The 8,774-nt window shown below is 37.8% G+C and overlaps 1 protein-coding gene and 1 pseudogene across 6 annotated transcripts in view; one reads left to right on the plus strand and one right to left on the minus strand.

Annotated features, from left to right (window-relative positions):
• Window positions 1–8,774, plus strand: part of KMT2E (lysine methyltransferase 2E (inactive)) — a 111,555-nt gene that overhangs the window by 13,246 nt on the left and 89,535 nt on the right. The window lies entirely within an intron of this gene.
• On the minus strand, window positions 7,052–7,882 carry LOC102484299 (60S ribosomal protein L27 pseudogene; annotated as a pseudogene).

Below are 8,774 nucleotides of genomic sequence, written 5' to 3' on the forward strand. Positions count from 1 at the left end.
GGGTGAGGGTGTGTGTGTGTGAGAGAGAGAGAGAGAGAGAGAGAGGGAGGGAGGGAGGGAAGGAGGGAGGGAGTGAGGGAAGGAAAGTGAGAAAGCAATCTGCTTGGTCTGGGACTAGAATCATGGTTGGCCATGTGGGAGTCCAGCGCCCTTAACCACCATGCTACCTGCTGGTTCTATCCCTTCTGATTCTTAAGAATATGAAAATAAGACATGCTTATTAGAAGAACTCAAAACAGTACTTCTTTAAAAGTTTATTTTTTTAATTCCTTGATGGAGAGAGAAGACCAATATCTAGTACCCTGAGATGGTAAGATCCCAACTTTAGCCTGCTCTGGATCATGGGGACACATTCTCAGATGGGACTAGGGAAAGTCTCTGGACATGAACTGGCAATTTTTCCACTCAAGTCAGCCTCACATAGTGTCATGTTTTACTGCTACATCACATTCCAGCCCTAGCAAAACAGTACTCCTTCAACAGTGTTGTATAGGACCCAAGGGTGCAGAATCTAGAACCATACCACTTTCATTTGATTGCACTTAAGCCAGATCGTACTGCTGTTTTACCTTCATTCAGTCATTTATCTTTTGTATTATACCTTGATGTCTCGGTCTGCAAAAAGGAAATGATAATATAACCTATCGCATATGGTTATTTTGGAAATTCATTGAATTAGTGTAAAATTTTTTCTAAGCTTTACAGCTGTTTCTATTGTAGTTGTTTTTGGGAAAAAAAAAACCTCCAAATCATATATGTAAGTTCTCGTATGCTGAGATGATCATAATTTATTGGTCATGTGTTTTTCCTAAAATGTTTTATGTAGATACTGTAGAAACTTCCTTAGCCTACATTTAAGCAGCCTGCAGGATTAATATTCCTTTAAAAAATACTATGTTCATGCATTTTAAATGTATGTAAACTATGCTGCTTTCATCAGTTGAACATGCATGAGAGTCATATGTTTATTCTTAAATTAGCTAATCCCTTTGTATGGCTATTGTATATAATTTAAGTAAATATTACATAAACCAAATGATAATGAAGAGAAAATTATTGTTTAAATGAAAACTTAGTTAAATGCTTTGGGAAATTTGGTTAAGTCATTAATTGCTGCAGAAAATTTCAGGTTTGGGCAAGATAACAAAAAGATTATGGAGAAAAAGAATAAAAATCTAAAAAAAACCCTCCATTTCGATTCCTCAAGTATCTAGATGATTCCTTAAAATAAAACCAACAGTTGTAGTTAATGCATTATTGATATGACTTAAACAGGCACAAGAGCCCAGAATTCCTGTCAGAGTCACAACACTCAATACATTTTGGCTTGACACTAACAATTAATGATGTTTTACATTGGAAATAAAATATCAGTCTGACCCTATAGGCTAGTGGTTACTGAAACTGGATCCCACATGGGATTTGACCATGGTCTGACTCCTGGTCTCTGGTGTCTTGAAACGCATGCCAGGCACATGTGTGTTAGTGCCCCAAATTCCAGTGGGGTATCGAAATGAAGGAAAAGGATTGCAGCATGTTATGCAATTGTGCATGGGGGGTGATTTCTCCCTTCTCTTTCTGGCCAGCACTTGTGCCCTCTGGCAGTTTGAAGAAGTAAAGTGTTTAAAAAAGAAAATTCTTTTTTTTTTCTTTTGTGATTCTCCATGTTAATTGACTTTGATGAACTGACAAACTTCCAGTCTATTGTCTATGTGGGGTCTTCACAACATTCATGGAAAATGCATGTTATGAAAAGACATACATGATTTCTCGACCCCCCCCCCCCCAATCTCTGAGTGTGTGTGCACCTATGGTAGAAGCCTTTTAAAAAATAGTAGCTTAGCCACTAAATTTCAGGCTCTGAGGGCTAGCTAATGTATGAATATCTAAGTTCTTGGTGTGGGACAAGGTAAATGATCTAATTGTCAAAGCTATACCTGTAACTGCTGTTACAAAATAATATGTGTCGGGAACCAGCAGTTAGCGTAATGGCTACGTCGTCGCTGGGCTCCCACGTAGTTGACCACGGTTCAAGTCCTGGACCCGGTGGCTTAAAACTCACGCCGGGTGCGTGTGCGTGCATGCGCAAGATCCCGAGAGGAGAATGGGGGAGGAGAGGAGGAGAGATTGCGACGTGACCATCCCCCCTGGGGGGTGATTTCTCGCTTTCTGTCTCTGTCTCTCTCTGTCTGGTGAGCACACGCACCCTATAGCGAAAACCTCTCCAAAAATATATATATATATGTGTGTCAAAATATAAAATACTTTTTAAGAATTGCAAGTAGTACTTTTTTTGGAGGTTTAGAAAGGAAGAGATTAATATGCAACATGTTTTATAGCTGTAATAGTCTTTCAGAAAACAGTCAAAATTTTGTTTATAGTTGAGGAAATAGTCCTCAGGAGGTTGATCTACTAGGTATCTCCAAGCTAATTTTGTGGCACACATGTCAAAGCTTGAAAGTTAGAAAGGCTTCAGGAAAGCATTGGCATTTATTGTAAATGGTCTTTGAGGGTTAATATGATTTTTATGAGGTGAGAAAGTAAAATAAAGGAAAATGACATTAGAAAATTGAAGGGTGAATGGAGGAAATGCCACGAGTAGCAAAGAGATTTGCATAAACAAAGGATTTACATGTTGAAATATTTGTATAGAACGAGGTAACTTGATACAGAATCAGGAACCTCGCTGTGATTACTGTGAACTAGTCTTTCTTTTATTTTTTCCTGAGAGTCATTTTTACTATAGAACATATGTTCTCACCAGAGAGACAGAAAGTGAGAAATCACCCCCACCCCCAAGGGGGATAGCCTTTCCTCAGTCCTTTCTCTATTCTCCTCTTGAGATCTTGGGCACCCACGCCTATGCACCCAGTGTGAGTTTTAAGCTGCTATGTCTGGGACTCATACCACGGTCTACTATATGGAAGTCCAGTGACATGTAGAAGTCCAGTGACATAACCATTATGCCATCTGCTGAGCCCAAACTACTCTTTTCTTTTTTAGAGATTTTTGCTATAGGGCACATGCCCTCGCCAGACTAACAGAGAGAGACAGAAAGCAAGAAATCACCCCCCGGGGGGATGGCCACACTGCAATCCCTTCTCCTTCATTCTCCTCTTGGGATCTTGGGCATGCACACACACGCGACCGGTGTGAGTTTTAAGCCACCGGGTGTTGGACGCGAACCGAGGTTGACCACGTGGAAGTCCAACGACATAGCCATTAGGCTAACTGTTGGCCCCCAAACTACTCTTTTCTCAAACATGGCAAACTTATGGGGAAACTGGAAGCCTAAGTAGTGTAGTATATATTCTGTTCATGTTGCATAATCAATAACTCTAAATTAGTGAAGGGAGTGGAGTGAATTTCTCCCCCACCCCCAAACATTACATCCACATCTAAATTGAAATCTCTATGGTGAGACCTAGGAATCTGCTATTTTCTATCTCTACATCCAGGTATATAAAAAGTAGAAATTTGTGGATATTTGATTGGGAACCACTGATTTAAAGGTCAAGTTAAAATTAGGAGAGAAGAGGGCCAGCAGTTGGTGTAGTGGTTAAGGTGCTGGACTCCCACATGAACGATCATGGTTTGAGTCCTGGACCTGGTGGCTTGAAACTCACACCAGGCATTTGTATGTGTGTTTGCCCAAAATCCCAAAAGGACAATGGAGAAGAAGGGATTTCAGTGTACCTGAGATTTTTCACTTTCTGTTTCTAACTCCAGCAAGCACATGTGCCCTATAGCAAAAATTTCTTAAAAAACAAAAAACAAAACAAAACTTGGAGAGAAGGGGCTAGAGGGTGGTGTGGTATTTAAAGTGCTGGACTCCCACATGGCCAACTGTGGTTTGAGTCCCAGCCTGAAATCCTCCTGGGCATGTGTGCATGCATGCCCAAAATCCTGAGAAGAGAATGGAGGAAAAAGGATTGCAGCGTGGCCATCCCCCCTTGTGGATGGTTTCTCATTTTCTCTCTCTAGCGAGCGCACATGCCCAGTGGCAAAAACCTAAAAAGAGAGAGAGAGAGAGAAACTACTTAGAAAATTATTCTTGTCACCTCAATCTAAGATAATAAAATGTAGATGGTAGGATCAGGAAGATCTGTTTAACTCCTATTAATTAGATTTAATACACATTTTAAAAAAGAAGAAAAGATTATTCTGTAGTCTGAAAGAAGTAGATTCAAAATAGTGGCAGTAGGCATATTTAGTTGAGTGAGGACATTTTTTTTTTTTGAGATTAAACAATGAGAGAATGAAATTACAGGTATCTTTGATTGTTTTAGTCAAAAAGTATACCCTTGTAATCAGTAGAAATTGCAAAAGAACAGCCACAACCAGAGGATTACCTTGAGGAAGACTTCAAAAGAAGGAAAAGAGACTGATCTTTGCTAGCAGATGGTATATCACAGAATACTAGGTAGGCAGAGCTGAATTGAGAAGGTTTATATGTGAATTGTGTGCTGGGTGTTTGCTTTGCAACAGTTTGAGCAGTTGACATGTAACCATTTTCTCAAAAATATTTAAAACTGTACTATCTCTGTTGTTATAGAGTCACGAACAAAATTATAACAAATGTTTTAAACATTATCTTTAAAATTCAGTTTTTGGCAACCAGCAGGTGGCGTGTTGGTTAAGGCACTGGACACTCACATGGCCGACCATGGTTCGATTCCCGGACCTGGTGGCCTGCATTCTTACTCCCCCTCCTCCCTCTCTGTGTCTCTCTCTGGTCAAATTAAAATAAATGAATGAATAAATAAAATTAAAGAAACAATTCTTTAAAAAAATAAAATTCAGCTTTTTGAAATTTTGAAAGTCATTTATGAACTTAAAAAAAAAAAGTATACCTTTACCTGGTGGCAGTCTTATTTAAATGCTAAAAAAATGTAATGAATGAACCTAGTAGTCTAGTATGGGTTGAATGAACGGAAGGGAAATGTGTTTGTAGGATTTTTGTTTGTTTGATTGGTTTTATTTTTTTATTGATTTATTTTTTTGCTATAGAGTAGATGCTCACCAGAGAGAAACAGAGAGAGAAAGAAAGTAAGAAATCATCCCCTAGAGGAGATGACCATACCACAGTCCTTTTTCCATTCTCTTGGAATTTTGGGCAACATGCATACGTGCCTAGCCTGTTTTTAAAGCCCCCAAGTCAGGGACTTCAGTCATGCAGATGGCCATGTGGAGTCCAGTGCCTTAACCACCATGCCACCTATTGGCCCTATTTTTTTAGTTTCTTTATCTATTTATTCCATGAGCCAGAGGGAAAAGAGAGACAGCATCTGTAACAGGGTCTTGATACCATCATCCACTCCTACTCTTAGCCAGTCCCAGATCATGGGCACACAGGCACCCAGCATACTCAGGAAGTCTTCTGTACCCAAATCTGGAACTCTCTCCTGTAGGTCAGGTTTACAGAGCATTGCATTTAATCTTTGCACACCATCTGGCCTTAGATTTATTTTATTTTTAATTTTAACAGGTTTTAACACTACTTTTTTTTCTGAAAAAGGGTGTTTTCTGCTCTTTGAACAAGCAGAATATACCAGTGAAAGCAAGTTTTTCATCTTGAGGCAGTATTTTCTTTTAACCAGTGATTTTCAAACTATTCTTCAGGAAGCCTCAGGGTTTTCATGGAATCAAACTGGCTAGGCGGGAGAACCTGGAGATTATCCTGCCTTTTTAACCACAGACAAAGCAAATATGAGATTCAAATACCTACTATACCCATTGGCAAATATCACTCACTAATTACTTGCAACATTCTCCTGTTATATTTGGCAATGGCCTCCTTAATATAAGATGCCACACTGATTCTTGGAATCATTGGGAAAATCATAGGAGATTAAAACTGTTCTTTATCCTAGAATCAAAATGCATAAATTTCTGTGTAAGATTTTATTTGGAGGAAATTTGGAACCAATGCTTAAAAAAGCTTGAAGGGTACATTTTTGTCATTATTTTAAATTAAATTTTTAATTTTGAAATAGCTGTAGAGTCTTATGCAGTTGTAAGAAATAATACGAGTAGGCCAGCAGGTGGCATGGAGGTTAAGCCATCTGGATCCCATATGGCCAATTGTGCAGTTTTAGTCCCAGATCCTATGGCTTGAAAATACATGCCAGGGGCATTTGTGTGTATGCCTAAAATCCTGAGAGAAGAACGCAGGAGAAGGGATTGCTGCATGGCTGTCCTCTCTCGGGGGTGATTTCTTTCTTTCCTTCTCTATGTATCTCTTTCTCTGTGTCTCTCTTTGGGAAGTACATGACCTATAGCAAATTTAAAAAGAAAGGAAAAAGAAATAATACAGAGATTCTATATATCCTTTACCTGTTTCCTTTAATGTAGTATTTTGTGAAATTGTACTACAGCGTCATGACTGGAATATTGACATTGATACAATCCACTTATTTTATTCAGACTTTCCTAGTTTTACTTGTACTTCTTTGTTTCTGTGTACTTAGTTGTATGATTTTCTATGACATGTATAGGAACCTTTTGTCTGTCTACCACCAACCATAGTTAAGATGCAGAACAAAGCTCCATCACCACAAGAATCCTTGGTATTGCTGTCTTGTATAATATACCTACATGTAAACAAGGCAAACAGGTTATAGAACAGTATACCACAACAGAGGAAAAAAAAAAAAAAAAAAGAAGAACATGGCCACTTATATATATATTTTTAATATGTATAGTATATATAGCAAAAGAAGTTCCAGAAAAAACTAGCAGAATGAAAATCAAATGTTGTTGAAGATGACGAATATGGTAATATCCATGATTTAATTATCACACACTGCATGCCTGCTTTGGAAAACCATATTGTACTCAGCCAGATGCACAATTAAATGTAAACAAGAAATTAGAAAAAAAAAAAAGAAAAACCCTAAGAATTAAAAAAACATGCCCACCTTTTTCTTCTTCACTCACTATTTTCCATTTCCATAGTTTGTCCTCTTAAGAATGTTATATAAATGAATTTTATAGTATGTAACCTTTTGAGATTGGCTTTTTTTTTTCTCTGAATAGTTTTCCTTGACAGTCATCCAACTGTTGCATTTATCAGTGGTTTCTTCCTTTGTATTGCCAGCAGTGTTTCATTTAATGTTACTTTCACAGTCAGTAGCTACTGCAAAGTATATGCAGCTTTAGACTTTTCCTTTTAAATCTACAATACATATTGTGTCTTTTATTTTGTTAGCTTTTCGGACTCTGTCTTCTACTACTGTCTCAAATCCCTAGCTTACTTAGGACCACTGGGAGTACTGTAAAAATATTTCTAGGAATATAACAATTACATTTCTTTCTTCTTTCTTTCTTTCTTTCCTTCTTTTTTGTAGATTTAACTTTCACTTTGTGTTTTCCCCACATCTACCACCATGCCATGGCTAGTTTCTTTTACCCAGCCCGATAATACATGTAACAGGCAGACACAGGGTATTTTTTTTATTATTAACTTTAATGATTGAAAAAAACATTAAAACCACATTTCTGAAGAACCACTGATTCTTCCCCTCATGTACATACCTCTCTTTGAACTTGATCTTTGCCTTGCACTGGCCCTTGTATTTAAGAGCAGGGTCTCTGAAGACATCCTTGTTGACCACAGTTTTGTAAAAGGCCACCTTGTGAGTACAAGATGATTTGTAGTTATAAACTCTCACAAAGAATTTGATCTTTGACCTTTTGGCAATATTCTTCTTGTCCATGGCATTTGTCAGTTTGCAGAGCAGTCAATTCTGACCACCAGAGTATGGCCATAGGGACAGTCTGAGCTGCCATCATCAATGTTCTTTACATTGACATCTTTGAGTCCTGAGTGACATCTTACCAGGACCAGCACCAGTTTCCTAGTTTTCATGGACTTGCCCATTTTGACAGCAGCCACTAGGGCTGTCATTTCTTCTTTTTAAAAAATTTTTCCCACCAAAGGAAATTTTATAACCTATTGAACATTTCCAATATGGGTTGTAGTACTTGGTTAATACTTTTGTACATAAAAGTAAGAGGTTAAGGAATTTGGGGAGGTAATCTTAAATTAGAAAATTCTTTTCTGTATTTGAATATTTAGCAGTGCATTCTAAGGTGTATAGTTGTGGGTCATATGGCAAGTAGGAAGTGGGAATAGATAACTGTTTTAGAATAAAATCACTTTCGTTAGTTATATTCTCAAAATATGAACAAAGACTAAAGTTATTCTAAGAAGTTTTGTGTATGCAGGAAACAGAAATTCCATATATTTTTAAAGAACTATTTTATTCATCATTATTTTAAAATTTGACCAGAGAGAGAAGGAAAGTGAGAAAGCAAGCTGCCAGGTCTGGGGCCTGAATTATAGTCAGCCATATGGGAGTCCAGCAACCTTAACCATCACTTGCCAGCCTCCAAAATTAGATTCTATATTTATACCTAGAGACTCTAATCTGGCGAGGTGTCAATTTCTGAATTGCTACTTGCTGAAAAGGCCACATTTTACTAGATTTTCTATTATATTTCAGTGATCTCTAACACTTTGAATGAAAAATTTTATTCAAAAAGAGCATGGATAATATTGCAATTAATTTTTTTTTAATTTGAAGGATTTTGGAATAGAGGAATATACTAGTTACTTTAGCTGGTTGCAAAATTAGTGTTCAGAACAGTTTTAAAAGCCCTAGTAGGGGAACCAGCAGTTAGCGTAATGGCTATGTCGCTGGACTTCCACGTTGTTGACCGCGGTTCATATCCCGGACCCGTTGGCTTAAAACTCATGCCGGGCGCGTGTG

The sequence above is a fragment of the Tupaia chinensis genome, unplaced genomic scaffold (genome assembly GCF_000334495.1).
Source record: "Tupaia chinensis unplaced genomic scaffold, TupChi_1.0 Scaffold000255_1, whole genome shotgun sequence".
Taxonomy (NCBI): Eukaryota; Metazoa; Chordata; class Mammalia; order Scandentia; family Tupaiidae; genus Tupaia; species Tupaia belangeri.